Here is a 24,935-nt window from a genome sequence, read left to right as displayed (position 1 = left end):
TGTTCGGCCACCTTGTGGAGCTCGACCAGCTGCTTCAGCTGGTCGCTTAGGGGCACTGGATATCTGGCCTCAGCATATTGAGACCAGAACACCTTTTCCGTCGAGCTCCCCTCCTCGGCTCGGTAGAACGCTGCAACATCGGACACACTACGGGGCAGATCTGCGAACGCTCCTAGAGAGCTCCAAATTCGGGTAAGTAACAGATATTGCACTTTTACATGCTTGCTTTGCATGAAGAATGCCTTACCCGCCGCAATCTTTTTTATCGCCTCAATCTCCTGGAGGGCCTTCTGGGCTTCGGCCTTAGTGGCTTTGGCACTCTCAAGAGCCAAGGCGAGCTCGGACTCTCGAGTCTTCGAGTCATGCTCCAAACTCTCGTGTTTTTCCACGAGAGCCTGGAGCTCTTGCCGCACCTCCGCCACCCGCGCCTCCTGCTTCTCTCGCTCGGCGCGCTCTGCGGCCGCACTGTTTTCGGCCTTGGACACCACTTCCTTCACGGGCGCCACCTCGTTCGTGGCCCCTGCAACCAAATCCTTTCTATAAGGTATTACTTTAATAAGGTATTACTTACCTTCCTTGTCCTCGAGCTGCTTCTTGGCAAGGCCGAGCTCATTCTCGGACCGCTCGAGGCTCTCCTTCAATGCATTGACCTCCACAGTCAGTGCGGCAGAGGCCAGCAGCGCAACCTAGATTCCCATATTGACATATTTATGTTAGACTCCTGCATATATCTTTTTAGATCCTCAGCTCGGCTTTTCTTTCCGAACACCGAACTAAGCATCAGGGGCTACTGTCTATGTGGTAATATTCTTACATATCTCAAAAACTTACCTCAAAGCCTGTTAGAAGGCTGGTACAGGCTTCAGTCAGCCCGCTCTTGGCGGACTGAACTTTCTGGATCACCGCACTCATAACAGTGCGGTGCTCCTCATCGATGGAGGCACCGTTAAGCGCCTCCAGCAAATTGTCAGGCGCCTCCGGTTGGACGGAGGTCAACGGTGTCGCAGTCTCACCCTTCTTACGAAGGGGCCGCCTGTAGGACTCCAGAACCACTGAAGGTTCCGGTACGGAGTCCGGCACAGGGCCGAACTTAGAGCCCTCTGGGGTTTTGGCCCCTTTGCACCCAGAGTCTGGGAGGTCGCCTTGCGGTGCCTCGAGGACCACCTCCTCCTGGTCGGGCCCCTTTTGGGACCCCACCTCAGCGTCATCAGTAGCGCGAGGAGAGGAGGCGGCCGGAAGTGAAGTGCTATTCACGTCCGACGGATTCAGGGAGCCACTCGTTGAAACGTCGAGCCCGTCCTTGGGCGGGCTGCAGGGTTGTATTCGACGTTAGGAGATTCTATGCAACAAATGAAACGCCATGAATTATTCTGGTATCCGGACACTTACGATGTCGGCAGGGGCTTAGCCCTCGGTGACCACTCCTCTTCGCCGTCATCAGTGTTGGTGGAGTAGTTCGGAGGAAGGGTCCTTCCCTTCTTGGACCCTCCGGCCTCCCCAGTTGGGGAGGCCTTCCTTTTCTTCTCTCCCCCCGTTGGGAGAGAAGCCTCTTTTTTCTCCTCCTCGTCTTCACGGGAGGAGTCCGCCTCGGAGTCATCGGACGATGAGTCCGATAACACCTGATGTGGGGAACTCTTTCGGGTTCCCGTGGCGTTCTTCTTGGCCTTCTTCTCCGGCACCACGTAAGGCGCCGGAGCCAGCAGCCCTGTTAATTGGGCGTCTGTTGGGTCTTCTGGCAAGGGAGCCGGATAGTTAACCTGCCAGGACGTCTTTTGCCAGGCTTGTCAAAGGTAAAGGGAGTTTAGATCCCGCATAGAGTCAAACTATGAAAAACAAGTGTCCTGTAAAGGGTAAAATAGCTTACCTCGCCGGCTTGACGCTGCGAGCTGAATCCGCGATCTTCGGTAGCGGATGCGGGAGCCTCGGCGCCCTTGAACAACACCTTCCAGGCATCTTCGTACGTAGTGTCGAAGAGCCTGCTGAAGGTTTGGTGCTGTGCCGGATCAAACTCCCACAAATTAAAGGCCCGTTTTTGGCACGGGAGGATCCGGCGGATGAGCATGACCTGGACTACATTGACGAGCTTGAGCTTCTTGTTCACCAAGGTTTGGACGCAGGATTGGAGTCCGGTCAGCTCCTCCAAATCACCCCATGATAGGCCCTTCTCTTTCCAGGAGGTGAGACATGTAGGGAAGCCAGATCGGAATTCGGGGGCCGCTACCCATTTAGGGTCATGCGGCTCGGTGATGTAGAACCACCCCGATTGCCACCCCTTTATGGTCTCCACAAAGGAGCCCTCGAGCCATAGGACGTTGGGCATCTTGCCCACCATGGCACCTCCCCACTCCGCTTGGCGGCCGCCCACTACCTTCGGCTTGACATTGAAGGTCTTCAGCCATAAGCCGAAGTGGGGCTGGATGCAGAGGAAGGCCTCGCACACGACAATGAACACCGAGATGTTGAGGATGAAATTCGGGGCCAGATCGTGGAAATCCAGGCCATAGTAGAACATGAGCCCCCGGACAAATGGGTGAAGTGGAAAACCTAGTCCGTGGAGGAAGTGGGTGAGGAACACCACCCTCTCATGGGGCCCGGGGGTGGGGATGAGCTGCCCCTTGTCAGGGAGTCGATGCGCGATGTTGCTGGACAAGTATCCGGCCTTTCACAGCCTTTTGATGTGCCCCTCCGTGACGGAGGAGGCCATCCACTTGCCTCCCACTCCGGACATGGCTGGGGAAGGTTGAGGCGAGATGTGCGGACTTGGGCGTTGGAGCTCGAGTGCGCGAAAATGGATAAGCAAAGGAGGAAGAAGGCGTAAGTAAAAAGGTGGATACTTATCCCCTTATATGGACGGACGAAACTATGCGTCCCCACCAGCCTGGTATAACTCGCTTATCTCCCAAGTGCCGTAATCAATGGCGCTGTTGGGTTACCCACGCCCGTATTGATGAGAATCCCGGAATAAGGGGACATGATCTCTGCTTTGACAAGACGTGCCAAAGAAACCGCCTCGCTAAATGTGCTGAGGTGGAACAGTAAAAACAATTCGAATAAAGGTTTGGCCATGGTGTGATGTCACGCCACGAAATACGTCAGTAGATTAAATTTGTGTAAATATTATTCTCTCTACGGTGGTATGTGGAACTTATTTTGCAGAGCCGGACACTATCCTTGTGTTCAAAATCTTCTATGAAGTATTCGGAGGAGGAACCCGCCTTGCAATGCCGAAGACAATATGCACGCTGGACTCGTCGTCAATGAAGCCTGGTTCAGGGGCTACTGAGGGAGTTCTGGACTAGGGGGTGTCCTGATAGCCGAACTATCATCTTCGGCCGGACTCCTGGACTATGAAGACACAAGATTGAAGACTTCGTCCCCTGTCCGGATGGGATTTTCCTTGGCGTGGAAGGCAAGCTTGGCGATACGGATATGTAGATCTCCTACCATTGTAACCGACTCTGTGTAACCCTAACCCTCTCCGGTGTCTATATAAACCAGAGGGTTTTAGTCTGTAGGAAGAACAACAATCATACCATAGGCTAGCTTCTAGGGTTTAGCCTCTTTGATCTCGTGGTAGATCCACTCTTGTACTACCCATATCATCAATATTAATCAAGCAGGAGTAGGGTTTTACCTCCACCGAGAGGGCCCGAACCTGGGTAAAAACATCGTGTCCCTAGTCTCCTATTACCATCCGCCTAGACGCACAGTTTGGGACCCCCTACCCGAGATCCGCCGGTTTTGACACTGACAGCGATCTTCAAGGGTATGAACATGCACTCCCCTCTCTCTCGTTGCTAGTTACTCCATAGATTGATCTTGGTGATGCGTAGAAAATTTTGAATTTCTGCTACGTTCCCCAACAGTGGCATCATGAGCTCGGTCTATTGCGTAGATTCTATGCACGAGTAGAACACAAGTAGTTGTGGGCGTTGGTTTGTTCAATTTCCTTACTGTTACTAGTCCTATCTTGATTCGGCGGCATCATGGGATGAAGCGGCCCGGACCGACCTTACACGTACGCTATGAGACAGGTTCCACCGACTGACATGCACTTAGTCCATAAAGGTGGCTAGAGGGTGCTAGTCTCTCCCACTTTAGTCGGATCGGATTCGATGAAAAGGGTCCTTATGAAGGGTAAATAGCAATTAGCATATCACCGTTGTGGCTTTTGCGTAGGTAAGAAATGTTCTGGCTAGAAACCCATAGCAGCCACGTAAAACATGCAACAACAATTAGAAGACGTCTAACTTGTTTTTGCAGCATATGATATGTGATGTGATATGGCCAAAAGAATGTGATGAATGAAATATATGTGATGTATGATATTGATCATGTTCTTGTAATAGGAATCACGACTTGCATGTCGATGAGTATGACAACCGGCAGGAGCCATAGGAGTTGTCTTAATTTATTGTATGACCTGCGTGTCATTGAAAATGCCATGTAATTACTTTACTTTATTGCTAAATCGTTAGCCATAGTAGTAGAAGTAATAGTTGGCGAGACAACTTCATGAAGACACGATGATGGAGATCATGACGATGGAGATCATGGTGTCATGCCGGTGACGAAGGTGATCATGTCGTGCCTGAAGATGGAGATCAAAGGCGCAAGATGATATTGGCCATATCATGTCACTTTATGATTTGCATGTGATGTTTGTCATGTTTACATCTTATTTGCTTAGAACGACGGTAGCATAAATAAGATGATCCCTCATTAAAATTTCAAGAAAGTGTTCCCCCTAACTATGCACTGTTGTGAAAGTTCGTTGTTTTGAAGCACCACGTGATGATCGAGTGTGATAGATTCTAACGTTCACATACAATGGGTGTAAGCCACATTTACACACGCAAAACACTTAGGTTAACTTGACGAACCTAGCATGAAAGGTCGAACATGAGTCGTAGAGTAGATACGATCAACATGGAGATGTTCATCGATGATGACTAGTCCGTCTCACGTGATGATCGGACACGGCCTAGTTGACTCGGATCATGTATCACTTAGATGACTAGAGGGATGTCTATCTGAGTGGGAGTTCATTAGATGAACTTAATTATCATGAACATAGTCAAAAGGACTTTGCAAATTATGTCGTAGCTTGCACTTTAGTTTTACTGTTTAAGATATGTTCCTAGAGAAAATTTTAGTTGAAAGTTGATAGTAGACATTATGCGGACTGGGTCCGTATACTGAGGATTGTCCTCATTGCTGCACAGAAGGCTTATGTCCTTAATGCACCGCTCGGTGTGCTGAACCTCGAGCGTCGTTTGTGGATGTTGCGAACATCTGACATACACATTTTGATGACTACGTGATAGTTCAGTGCGTAATGTTAAATGGTTTAGAATTGAGGCAACGAAGACTTATTTTGAAACGTCGCAGAACATATGAGATATTCCAAGAGCTTTAATTAGGATTTCAGGCTTGTGCCCATGTCAAGAGGTATGAGACCTCCGACAAGTTTCTTAACCTGCAAACTAAGGGAGAAAAGCTCAATCATTGAGCATGTGCTCAGATTGTCTGAGTACTACAATCACTTGAATCTAGTGGGAGTTAATCTTCCAGATGAGATAGTGATGGTTCTCCATAGTCACTGCCACCAAGCTATTAGAGCTTCGTGATGAACTATAACATATCAGGGATAGACATGATGATCCTTGAGCAATTCGCGATGTTTGACACCGCGAAAGTAGAAATCGAGTAGGAGAATCAATTGTTGATGATTAGTAAAACCACTAGTTTCAAGAAGGGCAAGGGCAAGAAGGGATACTTCATGAGACAACGAATCAGTTGCTGCTCTCGTGAAGAAACCCAGGGTTGAACCCAAACCCGAGACTAAGTGCTTCTGTAATGAGGGAACGGTCACTGAAGCAGAACTACCCTAGATACTTGGTAGATGAGAAGGCTGGCAAGGTTGACAGAAGTATATTGGATATACATTGTATTAAATATGCACTTTACTAGTACTCCTAGTAGCACCAGGGTATTAAGATACTGGTTCGGTTGCTAAGTGTTAGTAACTCAAAATAAATGAGCTACGGAATAAACGGAGACTAGGTAAAGGTGAGATGACGATGTGTGTTGGAAGTGTTTCCAAGGTTGATGTGATCAAGCATTGCCTGCTCCCTCTAGCATCGAGATTGGTGTTAATCCTAAATAATTGTTATTTGATGTTTGCATTGAGCATAAACATGATTGGATTATGTTTATCGCAATACAATTATTCATTTAAGGAGAATAATGGCTGCTTTGTTTATTTGAATAATACCTTCAATGGTCTTGCACCTAAAATGAATGGTTTATTGAATCTCGATCGTAGTGATACACATGTTCGTGCCAAAATATATAAGATAGTAATGATAGTACCACATACTTGTGGCACTGCCACTTAAGTCATATTGGTATAAAACACATGAAGAAGCTCCATATTGATGGATCTTTGGACTCACTCATTTTTGAAAAGATTGAGACATGCGAACCACGTCTATTGGTATATACGCATGAAGAAACTCCATGCAGATGGATCGTTTGGACTCACTTGTTTTTGAATCACATGAGACATGCAAATCATACCACATGGGCAATATGACTGAAAGGCCTCGTTTTCAGTGAGATGGAACAAGAGAGAAACTTGTTGGAAGTAATACAATTGATGTGTGCAATCCAATGAGTGCCGAGGCACGCAGTGAATATCGTTATGCTCTTACTTCACAGATGATTTGAGTAGATTCTTAGTATATTTACTTGATGAAAGACAAATCTGAATTATTGAAAGGTTCAAATAATTTCAGAGTGAAGTTGAAGATCATTGTGACAAGAGGACAAAATGTCTATGATATGATCATAGAGATAAATATCTGAGTTACGAGTTTGGCACATAATTAAGACATTGTGGAAATTGTGTCACAACTAATACCGCCTGGAACACCATAGTGTGATGGTGTATCCGAACATCGTAACTGCACCCTATTGGATATGGTGCATACCATGATGTCTCTTATCGAATTAACACTATCGTTTATGGGTTAGGCATTAGACACAACCACATTCACTTTAATAGGGCACCACACAATTCCATTAAGATGACACTGTATCAACTATGGTTTAGAGAAACCTAAGCTCTCATTTCTTATAAAGTTTGGGGCTGTGACGCTTATGTGAAAAAGTTTCAGGCTGATAAGCTCGAACCCAAAGCGGATAAATGCATCTTCATAGGACACCCAAAAATAGTTAGGTATACCTCCTATCTCAAATCCGGAAGCAAAAGGGATTGTTTCTAGAATCGGGTCCTTTCTCGAGGAAAAGTTTCTCTCGAAAGAATTGAGTGGGATGATGGTGGAGACTTCATGAGTTTATTGAACATTCACTTCAACTAGTGTGTAGCAGGGCACAGCAAGTTGTTCTTGTGGCACCTACAGCAGCTGAAGTGGAAGCTGATGATAGTGATCATGAAACTTCGGATCAAGTCACTACCAAACGTCGTAGGTCAACAAGGACGCGTACTGCTTTAGATTGGTGCGGTAATCCTGTCTTGAAGGTCATGTTGCTAGACAACAATGAACCTACAAGCTATGGAGAAGCGATGGTGGGCCTGCATTCCGACGAATGGCTCGAGGACATAAATTCCGAGAGAGGATCCATGTATGAAACCAAAGTATAGACTTTGGAAGAACTACTTGTTGGTCATAAGGCTGTTGGGTACAGATGGATTTTAAAAGGAAGACGGACAATGATGGTAAGTATCACCATTAAGAAAGCTCAACTTGTCATTAAGATGTTTTCCGATAAGTTCAAGGAGTTGACTATGATGAGACTTTATCACTCGTAGCGATGCTAAGAGTCTGTTGAAATTATATTAGTAGTTCCTGCATGATTTATGAAATCTTGCAGATAGGATGTCAAAACATTCTTTCCTCAACGATTTTCTTGAGGAAAGGTTGTATGTGATACAACCAGAAGGTTTTGTCAATCCTAAAAGATGCTAACAAGTATGCAAAGCTCCAGCAATCCTTCTAAGGACTGGAGTAAGCATCTCGGAGTTGGAATATATGCTTTGATGAGATGATCAAAGATTTTGGGTTTATACGAAGTTTATTGGAAACTTGTATTTCCAAAGAAGTGAGTGGGAGCACTATAGCATTTCTGATGAATATATGTTGTTGACATATTGTTAATCGGAAATGATGTAGAATTTCTGGAAAGCATATAGGGTTATTTGAAAAGTGTTTTTCAATGGGAAACCTGGATTAAGATACTTGAACATTGAGCATCAAGATCTATAAGGATACATCAAAAATCGCTTGATAGTACTTTCAAATGAATACGCACCGTGACAAGATTTTGAAGGAGTTCAAAATAGATCGGCAAAGAAGGAGTTCTTGGCTGTGTTATAAGGTGTGAGTATTGAGTAAGACTCAAGACCTGACCACGGCTAAAGAGAGAGAAAGGACGAAGGTCATCCCCTATGCTTTATACGTAGGTTCTACAGTATGCTATGCTGTGTACTACACCTGAAGTGTGCCTTGCCATGAGTCAGTCAAGGGGTACAAGAGTGATCCAGAAATGGATCACAGGACAGCGGTCAAAGTTATCCTTAGTGACTAGTGGACTAAGGAATTTTTCTTGATTATGGAGGTGCTAAAATAGTTCGTCATAAAGGGTTACGTCGATGCAAACTTTGACACTAATCTCGATGACTCTGAATAGTAAACCGGATTCATATAGTAGAACAGTTATTTGGAATAGTTCCAAATAGCGCGTGGTAGCTGCATCTACAAGATGACGTAGAGATTTGTAAAGCACACATGGATCTGAAAGGTTCACACCCATTGCCTAGTAACCTCTCTCACAAGCGAGATATGATCAAACCCCATGGGTGTTGGATTCATTACAATCACATAGTGATGTGAACTAGATTATTGACTCTAGTGCAAGTGCGAGACTGTTGGAAATATGCCCTAAAGGCAATAATAAAATGGTTATTATTATATTAAAATGTTCATGATAATTGTCTATTGTTCATGCTATAATTGTATTAACTGGAAACCGTAATACATGTGTGAATGCATAGACCACAACATGTCCCTAGTGAGCCTCTAGTTGACTAGATCGTTTATCAATAGATGGTTATGGTTTCCTGACCATGGACATTGGATGTCATTGATAACAGGATCACATCATTAGGAGAATGATGTGATGGACAAGACCCAATCCTAAGCATAGCACAAGATCGTGTAGTTCGTTTGCTAAAAGCTTTTCTAATGTCAAGTATCATTTCCTTAGACCATGAGATTGTGCAACTCCCGGATACCATAGGAATGCTTTGGGTGTGCCAAACATCACAACGTAACTAGGTGGCTATAAAGGTGCACTACAGGTATCTCCGAAAGTGTCTATTGAGTTGGCACGAATCGAGACTGTGATTTGTCACTCCGATGAAAGAGTGGTGTCTCTGGGCCCACTCGGTAATGCATCATCATAATGAGCTCAATGTGACTAAGTAGTTAGTCACAGGATCATGCATTACAGAACAAGTAAAGTGACTTGCCGGTAACGAGATTGAACGAGGTATTGGGATACCGGCGATCGAATCTCGGGCAAGTAATGTACCGATTGACAAAGGGAATTGTATACGGGATTGCCTGAATCCTTGACATCGTGGTTTATCCGATGAGATCATCGTGGAACATGTGGGAGCCAACATGGGTATCTAGATCCGCTGTTGGTTATTGGCCAGAGAGTTGTCTCGGTCATGTCTGCATGATTCCCGAACCCGTAGGGTCTACACACTTAAGGTTTGGTGATGCTAGAGTTGTTATGGGAATTAGTGTGCCATTACCAAATATTGTTCAGAGTCCCGGATGAGATCCCGGACATCACGAGGAGTTCCAGAATGGTCCAAAGGTAAAGATTTATATATGGGAAGTCCTATTTTGGCCACTGGAAAACGTTCGGGATTTTTCGGTATTGTACCGGGAAGGTTCTAGAAGGTTCCAGAGTGGGGCCCACCTACATGGGGGGACCCACATGAACGTGGGTAGTGGTGGCAAGGCCCCACACCCCTGGTCAAGGTGCACCAAGATCCCCCCTTAGAAGGAATAAGATCATATCCCGAAGGGATAAGATCAAGATCCCTAAAAAAGGGGGATAACAATCGGTGGGGAAGGAAATGATGTGATTTCTTTCCTCCCACCTTTGCCAACGCCCCAATGGATTTGGAGGGCAAGAAACCAGCCCCCTCCACCCCTATATATAGTGGGGAGGCGCATGGGAGCTTCACCCTTGCCTCTGGCGCAGCCGTCCCCCTCCTCCAACACCTCCTCCTCCATAGTAGTGCTTGGCGAAGTTCTGCCGGAGAACTGCAAGCTCCACCACCACGCTGTCGTGCTGCCGGAGCTCTCCCTCAACTTCTCCTCTCCCTTTGCTGGATCAAGAAGGAGGAGACATCCCCGGTTGTACGTGTGTTGAACGCGAAGGCACTGTTTTTCGGTGCTTAGATCGGATTCGGCCGCGATCTGAATCGCTTAGTGAATGACTCCACCGACAGCGTTCTTGCAACGCTTCCGCATCGCGATCTTCAAGGGTATGAAGATGCACTCCCCTCTCTCTCGTTGCTAGTTACTCCATAGATTGATCTTGGTGACGCGTAGAAAATTTTGAATTTCTGCTACGTTCCCCAACAACCGCGTCGTCCACTGCTAGAGATGGACGTTTCTCATCCACGGCGACGGACCAATAGCATTGCATCACGTCCTCTCGCTTCATCTGCGTTGTCATCCTCTTTGCCGGGGCCGCTCACACGACCTTCTCTTCCACCGCAACGGGACTTATACCCGATGCACCCATCTACCATCGCAGATCTGCTTCAACACCACCGACAGCCATCGCACCCCCGATGCCTACACGGCGCCGCAAGAGAGGTGGTACTTCATATCTCCTCAACTTTTTGATCTCAACCAGAAAATAGATCTTAACTTGGTTACTCTACTTTCTTTTCAGCTCTTAGAATTTAGTTCTTAGTTCGAAAAAACAATGGATGCTAAATATCATTTCTCTGGTTTGCAGCTTCAAATCTTCCATGGCACAACCATAATACGGTTTAATTGATCATGCTTAGGGTTTGATTGATCATGTTGGTTCCGTGGTGGTTTCTTTAATAGAAATAGGAGGGAAAACCCTCTTTTGCTAAAAAAATATGCTTAGAGTTTCCCCCTTTTATGATCACTATACGATCAGAATACGTGCTTTGTGTCATAATAACAATGCTCCACACATCAAGCTAAACAAGCTTAGATGTTCAAATACGAATATGATATTATTAAAACAGAGTTGTTTAATTGGTCAGCTAAATGTTCCTAAATTAGTTTCGAAAATGCATGTTCGCCGCTCGGGTGTGTATCTCTACAGGGTGCCCACGGTGGGCCGACCTACCCTGGGATTTTGGGTCGTCCCAAGCCCCGATTCCCCTCTGTTCTGCTGCGCGCTTCCGATCTCTACTCGACCCCAGCTGCCTGCCTCACTGGCGACTTGCCGTCCCCGGACGGCATGACTCTAGGAGGAGGCACCGGACTAATAGGAGGCCAGGAGCCGCTCGCCCAACAGCGTCGCCGCTGACCGTGCGCGCCGCCGTGCCTACCTTCCCAGTCCGTTCAGGGCTCAGGCGTGCAACACCCACCAAGCCAACCCGATTTATCCTGAGATACGTCCTCAACACTCAGTAGCCACTCCTCATCACCTATTTTCTAATTGATTCATTACTCATTAGGCAGGACTGTCATTAGGGTTTGTTGTGTGCTCAGTGCTACCTACACTTAATGGTTCAGATGTATTTCGGTAATCTTTAGTACCTCTAAAGTTCGCAGGGTTTTCAAAATTCCGGCCCTCGGAAGAGAAACTAGTCATTTTGGATTGTTGGTCGCAGTGACATTGACCCAGATTACTACTGCAAGCCAGGTTTGTTGACAATTTTACTTGTCTTTCTTACTCATTCAATATAATATCCAATTATTCACGTCGATTAGTTGCAAACAATAAGTGCTAGACAAACTTCTTCATTCAGATTTTGGACGGTCTCTTACTACAGTTACAATTCTGCATACTTGTCCTAATAAGCTCACAAGTAAATGATTGATTCACTACATCTATGCTTGCCTTGTCATATTTGTTGTCAATATTCTTTTGGGGTGGACCACCCTGTTTCTAAATACTGGAACCGTAGACCTGAGTGAATAGTATTTCTCTATGTGATCTCTTCCATCATGTGTGGGTAACGGACACTGCATTGTATAGAAAGAAAGTGTCATTTCCAGCTTTTACATAGGTTTCGATCTTTTACATGGAATACAATCTGCCTACTTGCTTTGTGTCGCACTACCAACACTCCACCCTTGAAGCTAAACATTACGCCACTCATAATTGCTTAGTTTATTTGTTCAAATACGAATTTCATATGATTCTAATGTTCCTACTTCAGTTTTGAAATGTGTGCCTGCCTGTTATAGAGACATAAGGGGTTTGTATTTCTGTGTGTGGTCTGGTCAGCATGGTTGGGAAGGTGAACTTTGCATATGCAGGGGTTTATAGGGAGACGCTCTCCGAGTTGAATCTGCAATGCATTCCATAGATAATCTGACTACTTTTTATGTTTTCATGAATCTCAGATTCTGAACAGCATCATAATGATTATGAGCTTGCGCGCATGAAAAGAATAAAGAAGAACAATGCCATGGCTGTCAAACTTGGCATTAAGGGACTGAAATCAAGTCTGGATGCAATGCAATGCAAACGCTCTCCACCTACAGATTCATGCTCAGAATATGATCCTAACAGTGATTCTGAGCTAGAGGGAGACCTAAGTCAATGTAGCTCCCTAGTGGAGGAGTCAGAGGAAGATGCCCTATCTTATTCACCCATCAAGGTACTTGCTCTAACTTTCCAAGGTTACATTGCTCGCACATATGTTGCAACTGATGCTTTGCATTGCTTCTACTGTGTTGAACTGCCATTAGCTTAGTTTACACATCGTGTATGTGAATACACCCTACCTATCCATTTTCAGTACATATTCCATCTGTCATCATACCATATTTATCCATTCAAATTTTGTTATTGTGTATCAGACGTTCAAAAGGAAGACGGCGGTTGCTGATGGTGAAGGACCACAAGCAAAGTATTTGGAAAAGATAGTGGCACCTGATAAATCAAATAGCCCATTAGGTGTAGTTGCAATATCACCTGACCCACAAAATACCCCAACTCTAGTAGACTCTAGCCCTACTACACTGGTCATTTCTGATGCCCCAACTCAGCAGACCCCAACTGCAGCAAACAATATGATTATGCCAGTTGACATAGCACCAGCTGTATGATGCAAAACCCCCATTCTAGCAAAGAGTACACCAAATCCTATTACCAAATCCCTTTTCGAACCAGAGAGAGCCCCAATTGTAGCAAATAGGACCCCTGTTCCATTTCTTCCCAGATTAGAAGATGAAGCTTATGTTGTTGTCAGGAACTTTGTGCGCATCTTTCCTTCATGGAAAGATTATACCGCAGACACAGAACAATTTCCAATCTTCCTTTGCAACTTACGCGTAAGTAATGTACTAATGTTATTCATGGTCATTACTGCATATGTTTCTGCTGACAGAAGACACAAGATTTCATTCTTTTAAATAGGCGAGGAGCAAACTGGATTGTGATGACGAGCAAGAGTTGGTTGCACTTTTCAAGCACTCGTTGATGAAGTATCGTTCCTACCTGAGGCAAGCGCACTTCGATGGCAAGCCTCTGAACGAAATTTCTGTAAAGTCTCCGGTGCTACATTTATCCGACGGTGACTGGAATAATCTTGTTACACATTGGTGTCGGCTATAGTGTAAGGTACTGTCTATGATATCACATCACAATTTGAACTACATTTCTGCATTTTCCTCAATGTCTCACTTGTACGAAAACTATTAGCAGAAGAACATTCGTTCTCAATGGACCACAGAATCTCACAACTATACTACAAACTGCATTGCTCTCGTGAGTACCTCTTGCCCTGTATGACCATACTTACTTTCATAGCTGTTTGATTATGTAGCATCACTGCACATGTTAGCCTCGTAATCGCCCATTTGGTGGACATTATAAGATCCGTATGGACTCTACACCAATTTAGAATCAACCCAATGCTTTTGAAGAGGTTTAGCTCTGTAGTCCTCTTGTAAGGACTGAACGTGGTCTATCACTGTACTTACATTAACAGCTACTCCCTCCGTCCCATAATATAAGAACGTTTTGTACAGTACACCAGTGTTCAAAACACTCTTGTATTATGGGAAGAGGGATTGGTTCATTTTGTAGCATTCTGCATCTTATCTCCCTCGCCCACCATTTACTAAAAAAGATCAGATCTATATTTAATCTTACCAACAAGTAGAATACACAAACAATGCCAGTACAGAAGTGTAGCCCATTGCTCCTGTCAGTACATTTTGTCCTGTAACGCTTGTACTTCCAGGGATTGGTAGTTGATTATGTAGCATCAATCTGCATCTTATCTTCATTATCCTCTATCCCTTCCAGTATTATCATATCTATAATTATTCTCTACAAAATGTAGAGTACAGGCAATGCTTATGAAGAAGATTTTGTGCTGAAATTCTTGAGTTATCCTTCCCTTGACATGGAGAAGGGCATTATAAAGCCGGTGTTAACTGTTAATGTAAGTCAATCCTTCTAAAGCCTTTATCATCAACTGCTGTTTAGTTTGCTCATACTCCCTATTGTTTACTGCTATTTAGTTTGCTGTTTCTACCAAAATGCATGTTTGTAAGAACCGTAAGTTCTAAGTTTTACTTGTAAAACCAAATTTATTATTCATACCATGCACATTACTTAATAATCCCTATATGTATGCTTGGTTTTGTGGATCTATAATCCAGTGTGTGGTGAAGCAGCCCACGTTTGCACCTTGTCATCTCCTGTTTTATCTTACTGATGTGGCTGATGATATGAACAACATGCCATGCACATTATCCAAAATAGATATAATGATTTTCTTTGCCCTTCATCTATGCTTGTTATGTTGACATGGTAATCCAATAGTGTGGTGAAGCTCCCCGCATTATGAACAATGCCAAATTAAGGTATTGATTTTTTGAACTTACTCTTTATTTTCTAATTTGAAATTGGATAGAATTGACAAAACAGTTATCATCTTTGTTCATACACATGCAAAACCTGTCATCTCTCTGCTTTGTTTCAGGGTGATATGCCTGATGGCATGCACAAGTCTGCTGAAGGCTGTGAGACAAACTCAACATATATTGCAGCAAAGAAGGCAAAACATCTTGAAGATAGCGAGACAACCCCAAAGTCTTGTCTTGATGCAGTGTTCAAGTTACTTGAGACTAACAGTCAGACAAGCTCAAAGAATTCATTGTCTGAATCAGTTTGACTTCTTCAGTCCCAAGTTCTAGTAAAAAGGCATTCTGCAAGTCAACTTCGACTTGAAGTCCTATCTCTCAGAAAGATTGCGGAGAACACCAATGAGAACCTCATCGCTAAATAGCTACACCTGGAAGCTATGACCGACATGCTAGGCCAGTCTCCCAGCCTTGCTCAGCAGCTTGCGCAGCAGTTCCCCCGCAAGGCTAACCTTTCTTGAACTGTCTTGGAAGTGGTCTCGGTTCAGTATTATTTTGTTATGCTGCAATGGTGCCCATTTTTTGTAATCTGCTTCTTCGTTGCGCTTTATGATCACTGGTGGCGAACTTCGATGCCTAGTGGATGTAATATACCTTAAATCCTTTATTGTATAGTGTAGGTTTATTCTTAGTTACTATGCCGTAATTTCTTTATTGTATAGAGTAGGTTTGTTCTTAATTCCTAATAGTTACTACCATCATTCGCTATCTGAAAAAAAATCAGATGTAGTCGACCGGGCCGAAACATTCGATAACGTGCCAGGTTTTTAGTGGGCCACAATTGGGCCGGCCTGCGTCTTTATTGGGCCTGAATGATTGGGGCCTTCACACATTGCGCCAGGCCCAAAGTTACACCGGCCTAGATTTTAGTTGGGCCTTTTGTCGACCCAGCGTTTAGTTCGGCCCATGTAGCGTTGGACCATTAACAGGTTGAATATTGTACTGGCCTGTTATGGCCAAGATGAAACCACGGGCCTTTAGCAGGCCAAAATGCATGTTGGGACTCAATTTTCAATAGTCGTCGACGGGACTTCAGCAGGCCGAAATGTAGACCGGGCCGTTATGGGCCCAGTTAGCTCACGGGCCATTACCAGGCCGAAACATATCTCGGGCCTTAGTTGGCCCACTGATATCATGGGCCTTTAAGAGGCCGAAAGCTTAGTACAGGCATCAACGGGCCGAATTACGCGACAGGCCTTTAACAGGCTCAAAGTCACGTTGGGCTTAACTGTTGCCACCTTTAGCACGGACCGTTAGTAGGCCCGATGTCCCGTCGGGCCATATATGGCCCATGGGCAGCACAGGCCATTCCCAGGCCGAAAGTCACACTGGGATGAAATGGGCCCATGTCTACATCAGGCATCTAACAAGCCGAAAGTCACTGGGCTGTAGTTGGGCCCAAATATTCGGTGAACAATTAACGGGCCAGATCTGGTTTCGAGCCACAAATGGGCCCAAATATTGGGCGAATAATTAACGGGCCAGATCTGGTTTCGGGCTATAAATGGGCCTTTATTAAGCAGGCCATCATTGGGCTAGCCCACTAGTACCTGATTAAGTTCTACATGCCTTTGACTGGGCCGGCCTTTTTTTAACCTATATGGGCCTCTGTTGGGCCCAGCCACGTGTCAATGTACCATAGGCATGTCTCCTATAATGGACAGGCGACATCTGGCCCATTGACGAGCTGACAGGTGTTCCCTTCGGCCAATCAGAATTTTACACGTGGAAATTTCCCATTGGTCGGGACTGTTAACGGGTTATCGGATCCAAAATCCGACCCGATAGCTTAACGGCGTTCCGTTACGGTGGATGCCACGTGTCGGTCACCCTTGACGAAAGCACTTCTGTGACGCGCGATTTATCGTCATGGAAGTGGACACTTCCGTGATGATAATTTTGGTAATGTCATGGAACACTTCTACGATAGCACAGGTATGACTATCTTGATTCTGTCATAAATTTGTCATGGATGTACATGCATGACAAAAAACGCGACCTACTGTGACAAACACGTATCATCAGGGAAGTGTATTTTTTTGTAGTGCATGATTTTGATGATTGCTCTTTAAACTTGCACCTTGCGGATTCCACCACTAAGAAACCTATGGGAAGGATCAATGATGTTCCTATTGTTGCAAATAGGAATTATGTGCCCGTAGATTTTATCGTTCTGGATATAGATTCCAATCTTTCATGTCCTATTATTCTTGGTAGACCTTTCCTTAGAACGATTGGTGCAATTATTGATATGAAGGAAGGGAATACTATATTCTAATTTCCATTAAGGAAAGGCATGGAACACTTCCCTAGAAATAAAGTCAAATTACCTTATGAATCTATCACGCGAGCTACTTACAAATTGAATGCCAAAGATGGCAATACTTAGATCTATTCTCGCGTTTATGCCTAGCTAGTAGCGTTAAACGATAGCGCTTGTTGGGAGGCAACCCAATTTTATTTTTGTTCCTTGCTTTTTGCTTCTGTTTAGTAATAACTAATTCATCTAGCTTCTGTTTAGATGTGGTTTTATGTTTTAATTAGTGTTTGTGCCAAGTAGAACCTATAGGATAACCTACGGTGATAGTTAATTTGATTCTGCTGAAAAATAGAAACTTTTGCACACACGAGAATAATTTTAATAAATCACAGAAACGTGATTTTGTGTTGATTCTTTTTGCAGTAGATCAATAGAGAAATTTAACAGGACTTTCTATTTTGGTAGGAGCTTTAGAGTTCCAGAAGTATTTGAAAGTTACAGATTGCTACAGACTGTTCTGTTTTTGATAGATTCTATTTTTCATGTGTTGTTTGCTTATTTTGATGCATCTATGGATAGTATCGGGGGGTATGAACCATAGAGAAGTTGGAATACAGTAGGTTTAACACTAATATCAATAAAGAATGATTTCATTACAATACCTTATGTGGTGGTTTTTCTTTCTTGCACTAACGGAGCTTATGAGATTTCCTGTTGAGTTTTGTGTTGTGAAGTTTTCAAGTTTTGGGTAAAGATTTGATGGACTATGGAATAAGGAGTGGCAAGAGCCTAAGCTTGGGAATGCTCATGGCACCCCAAGATATTCAAGGACAACCAAAAGCTTAAGCTTGGGGATGCCCCGGAAGGCATCCCCTGTTTCGTCTTTGTCTATCGGCAACTTTACCACAATCATCCTTGCTGTACACACCTTTTGGGAGACACACACTTGATTTGGAATTTATTAGAATACTCTATGTGCTTCACTTTTATCTTTTGAGCTAGATAATTTTTGCTCTAGTGCTTCACTTATATCTTTTAGAGCACGGCGGTGGTTTAATTTTGTAGAAATTGTTGATATCTCATGCTTCACCTATATTATTTTGAGAGTCTTTTAGAACAACATGATATTAGCTATGGTTATAAAATTGGTCCTAGAATGATGGGCATCCAAGTTGGGTATAATAAAAACTATCATAGGAAGTGAATTGGATGCTATGATCAATTTGATGCTTGATAATTGTTTTGAGATATGAGGATGGTGATATTAGAGTCATGATAGTGGAGTAATTATGAATTTGAGGAGTACTTGTGTTGAAGTTTGTGATTCCCGTAGCATGCACGTATGGTGAACCGCTTTGTGATGAAGTTGGAGCATAATTGATTGTCTTCCTTACAAGTGGCGGTCGGGGATGAGCGTTGGTCTTTTCCTACCAATCTACCCCCCTAGGAGCATGCGCATAGTACTTTGTTTTCAATGACTTGTAGATTTTTGCAATAAGTATATGAGTTCTTTATGACTAATGTTGAGTCCATGGATTATACACAATCTCACCCTTCCACCATTCCTAGCCTCTCTTGTGCCGTGCAAATTTTGTCGGTACCATATACCCAACATATACCTTCATCAAAACAACCACCATACCTACCTATTATGGCATTTCCATAGCCATTCCGAGATATATTGCCATGCAACTTTCCACCGTTCCGTTTATTATGTCACACATCATCATTGTCATATTTCTCTTTGCATGATCATGTAGTTGACATCGTATTTGTGGCAAAGACACCTTCGTAATTCTTCCATACATGTCACTCTTGGTTCATTGCATATCCTAGTACACCGCCAGAGGCATTCATATAGAGTCATATTTTGTTCTAAGTATCGAGTTGTAATCTTGAGTTGTAAGTAAATAAAAGTGTGATGATCTTCATTATTAGAGCATTGTCCCAAGTGAGGAAAGGATGATGGAGACTATGATTCCCCCACAAGTCGGGATGAGACTTCAGACTTTATATATAAAAAAGAGAAAGGCCAAAAAAAGAGAAAGGCCAAATAAAAAAAGAAAGAAAAAAATAAAAAAAGGGGGAGAAAGAAAAAATTGAGAGAAAAAGAGAGAAGGGACAATGCTACTATCCTTTTACCACACTTGTGCTTCAAAGTAGCACCATGATCTTCATGATAGAGAGTCTCCTATATTGTCACTTTCATATACTAGTGGGAATTTTTCATTATAGAACTTGGCTTGTATATTCCAATGATGGGCTTCCTCAAAATGCCCTAGGTCTTCGTGAGCAAGCAAGTTGGATGCACACCCACTTAGTTTCTTTTGTTGAGCTTTCATACATTTATAGCTCTAGTGCATCCGTTGCATGGCAATCCCAACTCACTCACATTGATATCTATTAATGGGCATCTCCATAGCCTATTGATATGCCTAGTTGATGCGAGACTATCTTCTCCTTTTTTGTCTTCTCCAGAACCACCATTCTATTCCACATATAGTGCTATGTCCATGGCTCACGCTCATGTATTGCGTTAAAGTTGAAAAAGTTTGAGAATACTAAAGTATGAAACAATTGCTTGGCTTGTCATCGGGGTTGTGCATGATTAAATACTTTGTGTGATGAATATAGAGCATAGCCAGACTATATGATTTTGTAGGGATAACTTTCTTTAGCCATGTTATTTTGAGAAGACATGATTGCTTTGTTAGTATGCTTGAAGTATTATTGTTTTTATGTCAATATGAACTTTTATTTTGAATCATTTGGATCTGAAAATTCATGCCACAATAAAGAAAAATTACAATGAGAATTGTGCTAGGTAGCATTCCACATCAAAAATTCTGTTTTTACCATTTACCTACTCGAGGACGAGCAGGAATTAAGCTTGGGGATGCTAGATACGTCTCCAACGTATCTATAATTTTTGATTGTTCCGTGCTATTATATTACCTATTTTGGATGTTTATGGGCTTTACTTTACACTTTTATATCATTTCTGGGACTAACCTACTAACCAGAGGCCCAGCCCGAATTGCTGTTTTTTTGCCTATTTCAGTGTTTCGAAGAAAAGGAATATCAAATGGAGTCCAAACGGAATGAAACCTTTGGGAGCGATTTTTTTGGAAAAATTGCAAACTAGGAGACTTGAAGTAGACATCAAGAAGCGAACGAGGCGGCCACGAGGGTGCCCGGCACGCCCTAAGGGGGTGGGCACGCCCCCCACCCTCGTGGGCCCCTCGTGGCTCCACCGACCTACTTCTTCCTCCTATATATATCCACGTACCCCGAGAACATTCGGGAGCACCACGAAAACCTAATTCCATGGCTGCAACCTTCTGTATCCGCGAGATCCCATCTTGGAGCCTTCGCCGGCGCTCCGCTGGAGGGGGAATCGACCAAGGAGGGCCTCTACATCATCTCCAAGGCCTCTCCGATGAGTGTTAACCCACAAGTGTAGGGGATTGCAACAGTTTTCGATAAATAAGAGTGTCGAACCCAATGAGGAGCTAAAGGTAGAATACATATTCCCTCAAGTTCTATCGACCACCGATACAACTCTACGCATGCTTGACGTTCGCTTTACCTAGAACAAGTATGAAACTATAAGTACTTTGTAGGTGTGATAGGATAGGTTTGCAAGATAATAAAGAGCATGCAAATAAGAACTAGGTGCTGTTTAGATAAAGATGCAATAAAGTAAGTTATTTGTCCAAGGCAATTGATAACTAGACTGGTAATCACTATTGCAATTTTATTTGAGGGAGAGGCATAAGCTAACATACTTTCTCTTCTTGGATCATATGCACTTATGATTGGAACTCTAGCAAGCATCCGCAACTACTAAAGATCATTAAGGTAAAACCCAACCATAGCATTAAAGCATCAAGTCCTCTTTATCCCATACGCAACAACCCCCTTACTCGAGTTTGTGTTTCAGTCACTCATGCAACCCACTATAAGCGAATCATGAACGCATTGCAACACCCTACAGCGGGAATCCCTCACGCTTGCACGACACGGAGGGTACCATAGGACAACACCAATAATAAAATATGCAACTCAAACCAATCATGATCATCAATTAACCCATAGGACAAAACGGATCTACTCAAACATCATAAGATAGCCATACATCATTGGGAAATAATATATAGCATTGAGCACCATGTTTAAGTAGAGATTACAGCGGGTAAGAGAGGGGTTACACTGCTGCATAGAGGGGGGAAGAGTTGGTGATGGAGGATGTGAACTTGTTGGTGAAGATCGCAGTGATGATGATGGCCCCCGGCGGCGTTCCAACGCCACTGGAAGCAAGGGGGAGAGGACCCCCTTCTTCTTCTTCTTCTTTGACCTTCTCCCTAGATGGGAGAAGGGTTTCCCCTCTAGTCCTTGGCTCTCATGGCGTGGGAGGGGCGAGAGCTCCTCCGAGATTGGATCTATCTCTCTGTCTCTCTATGTTTCTGCGTTCCCATATCCTTCCCCTTCACCGTTTCTTCTATATCCGGAGATCCGTAACTCCGATTGGGGTGAATCTTTCTCCCAGATTTTTCTCATAAAATTAGCTTTCTTGTGGCAAAAGAAGAGCGTCAACCGCCTTACGGGTGGCCCACGAGGGTATCAGGCGCGCCCAGGGGGAGGGAGCGCCCCCTGTCTCGTGGCCACGTCGGGCACTATTTCACGTTGATTCTTCCTCCAAAAAATCCCAAATATTCCAAAATAATTCTCCGTCTGTTTTATCCCGTTTGGATTCCGTTTGATATTGGGTTTGTGCAAAACATAAAACATGCAACAAACAGGAACTAACACTGGGCACTGGATCAATATGTTAGTCCCAAAAATAGTATAAAAAGTTGCCAAAAGTATATGAAAGTTGAATAACATTGGCATGGAACAATAAAAAATTATAGATACGACAGAGATGTATTAATGAGTTGTGAGTAGTTTACCATAGACCTTCGGGTCCATAGTTATTTGCTAGATGGCTTCTTCTCTCTATTTGATTCTCAATACAAAGTTCTCCTCGATCTTCTTGGAGATCTATTCGATGTAAATCTTTTTGCGGTGTGTTTGTTGAGATCCGATGAATTGTGGGTTTATGATCAAGTTTATCTATGAGAAATAATTGAATCTTCTCTGATTTCTTTTATGTGTGATTGGTTATCTTTGCAAGTGTCTTCGAATTATCAGTTTGGTTTGGCCTACTAGATTGATCTTTCTTGCAATGGGAGAAGTGCTTAGCTTCGGGTTCAATCTTGCGGTGTCCTTTCCCAATGACAGCAGGGGCAGCAAGGCATGTATTGTATTGTTGCCATTGAGGATAAAAAGATGGGTTTTATATCATATTGCTTGAGTTTATCCCTCTACATCATGTCATCTTTCTTAATGCGTTACTCTGTTCTTATGAACTTAATACTCTAGATGCAGGCAGGAGTCGGTCGATGTGTGGAGTAATAGTAGTAGATGCAGATTTGTTTCAATCTACTTGTTGCGGACGTGATGCCTATGTACATGATCATGCCTAGATAAGCTCATAACTATGCACTTTTCTATCAATTGCTCGATAGTAATTCGTTCACCCACCGTAACACTTATGCTATCTTGAGAGAAGCCACTAGTGAAACCTATGGCCCCGGGTCTATCTGTTATCATATATGTTTTCCATCTACTTTTATTTGCATCTTTTACTTTCCAATCTATATCACAAAAATACCAAAAATATTTATCTTATCTTATTATCTCTATCAGATCTCACTTTCGCAAGTTACCATGAAGGGATTGACAACCCCTTTATCGCGTTGGTTGCAAGGTTCTTGTTTGTTTGTGTAGGTACGAGGGACTTTTGAGGAGCCTCCTACTGGATTGATACCTTGGTTCTCAACAACTGAGGGAAATACTTATGCTAGTTTGCTACATCACCCTTTCCTCTTCAAGGGAAAACCAATGCAGTGCTTAAGAGGTAGCAGTCGTCAACTCCATAGTCGATCTGGGCAGCAGCAGGGTCGTTCTCGTAGTCTACCGGAGAGAAGAGGGGGAAGAAACAATAAATACAATGCAAACAGATGCATATCGATGCATGATATGACAAGTAACGGTGCCAGGTGTGCCCTAACGCGGTAGGAGGTGATGCCGGCAAAGGGGGGGAAACATCCGGGAAAGTATCCCCGGTGTTTCGCGTTTTCGGACAAATGAACCAGAGGGGGAAAGTCACATGTTCGCTATGCTAGGGATGTGTGGCAGACGAACGGGCCGCGTTTTCGGATTCGTCTCATTGTTCTGAGCAACTTTCATGTACAAAGTATTTTCATCCAAGCTACGGATTATTTTATATTAATTTTCAAAGGTTTATTCAATTTATGGATTTATTTATATTCCAAAATTAATCAGTAAATACTTTTGCCACATAATGCAGTGCCAGCTATAATGTATGACGGGTGGGGTCAGGGTCAAAGTCAATAGTTCAGTCAATAGTTGACTAGGTCAACGTTGACTGGTCAAACTGGCTGGAGGGACCCGACTATCATAGAGACAGGGTAAACTAACAGTTTAGTTAATTTAATAAATTAAGTGGGGGGCCACATGTCATTGACTTAGATATTTTTAAACAGGCTTTTAAATAAAATGGGTCCACGTGCCATTTTTAGTAACTCAACTAAACAGTTTTATTAGGTTCTAATTAGGTGGTTAAGGCAATGGTTAATCTGGGCGGGCCCACACGTTAGTGGGTCAACCCAGTGTTAGAACGTGCGTGCGCGTGAGTTCAGAGGATTGCGGCGCACGCGGAGCCTGCGGCGGCGGAGCAGCACAGCAGGGCTGGCGCGCGACGAGGGCGGCTCGGGGCGCGGGCGATGCACGTGTGTGGCAGGTGCACGCGCTAAGGCAGTAGGCGTGAGCGGGAGAGGGGGGCCATGGTGGCGCAGGCCAGTGAGGCGGTGGTGGCAGAGCTGGCGAGGCCATGGCCCGTGCGCGACCAGCGGTAGGAGCGAGCAGTGACGGAAGGAGAAGGAGGGCGGGGGTGCGAGGTCTCGAACGGGGTCGGCGCGGTCCGACGCGCGGATGCGGCCGTGGGCATCGCGGTGGAGCGCGAGCGGGCGCGACACAGGCACGGGTGCGGTCGGAGTGCAGAGAGGAGGAGGTCGGGGCAGGTGTCGTGGCCACGGCTAATGGCGCGCGAGGGCGCGGTGTGCACATGGACGGGGGAAAGAGGAGAGGTCGGGGTTTGGCCTCACCATACGGTGTAGCGAGTGGCAGCGGCTCGAGGAGGATGACGGTGACGACGGAGAGGATGGCAGGGCGACGGGTTCGAGGGCGAGGTGCAGGAACGGCGGCCTTGGCATGGGGCGAGGAGGAGGCCGAGGCACACGGGGCGATGGCGGCGTCGACGGAGACCTCAGGCAGCGGTGGTTGGCGACGGGGACTTCGGGCGGTGGCGGGATCGGGCGGTGAGCGCTGGGGCGCTCCCGATCCAG

This window comes from Triticum dicoccoides, chromosome 6B, assembly GCF_002162155.2.
Source record: "Triticum dicoccoides isolate Atlit2015 ecotype Zavitan chromosome 6B, WEW_v2.0, whole genome shotgun sequence".
Lineage (NCBI taxonomy): Eukaryota > Viridiplantae > Streptophyta > Magnoliopsida > Poales > Poaceae > Triticum > Triticum dicoccoides.
The sequence above is the reverse complement of the archived record's forward strand: the minus strand, read 5'-3'. Positions refer to the sequence as shown.